The sequence below is a fragment of the Carlito syrichta genome, unplaced genomic scaffold (genome assembly GCF_000164805.1).
Source record: "Carlito syrichta isolate Samal-C Ts95f unplaced genomic scaffold, Tarsius_syrichta-2.0.1 Scaffold126477, whole genome shotgun sequence".
NCBI classification, from domain to species: Eukaryota; Metazoa; Chordata; class Mammalia; order Primates; family Tarsiidae; genus Carlito; species Carlito syrichta.
This window is the reverse complement of record NW_007070573.1, coordinates 9858-11008: the sequence shown is the minus strand read 5'-3', so window position 1 is coordinate 11008 and position 1151 is coordinate 9858. Positions and strand designations below refer to the sequence as shown.

At 57.8% G+C, this 1151-nt stretch overlaps 1 pseudogene; it reads right to left on the bottom strand.

The window, feature by feature from the left end:
- Nucleotides 1-1151, bottom strand: part of LOC110594698 — an 11198-nt pseudogene that overhangs the window by 3414 nt on the left and 6633 nt on the right.

Genomic DNA, 1151 nt, shown 5'->3' with positions numbered 1-1151 from the left:
CAGCGGGTGGTATGCAGCCCCACTGTCCCCCTTGCAGGCGTCCTTGCTACTGTCCACGTAGCCAGTGCAGAACATGTTCTCTGTGATGTTGGGGGAGTCCACAATCTGCTGTGAATATTACAGGCAGTCCTGTGTCATGAACTGCGACTTGTTGACCACCATGAGCTCCAAGGCTGTGGTGCACAGCAGTCCAGCAGTTGGCCCCAGCCGCTGACCATGGAGAAGTGCATGGAAGCCAGCACGCCCTCAGAGAACGGCCTCTCAGGAAGGTAGACAGGCACCACATATTGTTGGTGAGGGCCACGGGCTGCTGCAGGCAGAACAATGCAATGACGTGGTTGGTGGCTCCAGGGATGTAGGCATTGGGGACAATGATCTGTGTCACTCGCCAGCTTTGCTTGGCCTGTTGTCCTTGCTGAGGTCATGTTCACCTGGGGGACACCATTCATGTCAAGCCTGCAACCACCCACTGCACCCCTGCCCTGAACTTGGGATGGGAGGGGCCGGGTCCAGCAGTCCTGCCCGGGGAAAAGCCTGTTGGCTAGGGTGGTGGTGATCAGGAGTCTGGGAGTCTCAGGTGAGTGAGGAAGGGCTGCTGGCCATGGGCTACTGGAATGGGTGGGGGTGTCCAATTCTCCAAGGCCTTCCCAGCCCCAGGACTCCCCTCAGGGTCCTCATGCTGCCCACACAACTCCACCCCACAGAGGCCCTGGGGATCTGCATTCTCCTCAAAGCCCTTGGCCAAGCAAGGCAGTGTGGGCAGAGTGTCCTCCAGTCATTTCATACTTCATCTGGGAGTAGAATAGCGGCTGGGAGCATGGTGGTTGCAGTGGCCTGCCAAGTGCTGTCCTCTCCCCTTTTGAGGACATCCTTCTGGTCGACGGAGCTGCTGTGGGGTGGAGGAGGGATGTTGCCTACCTAGCACCACACCATGATCAGGTTCTTCCTGCTCCTGACTCTGTTGAAACAGTGGGCCGAGAAGACTACTGAGCCAGGGTGGATCAGTGTCCCATCAAACATCAGAGCTCCATTGAATGTCAGCAAGACCTGGTGGGGCACAGCAGGTGAGGAGGTCATATTGTCCCCTCTTCCTGCTGACACACATCCTGGCCACCCCAAGGGGATGCTGGTATCATATAACTCCCTGGGGA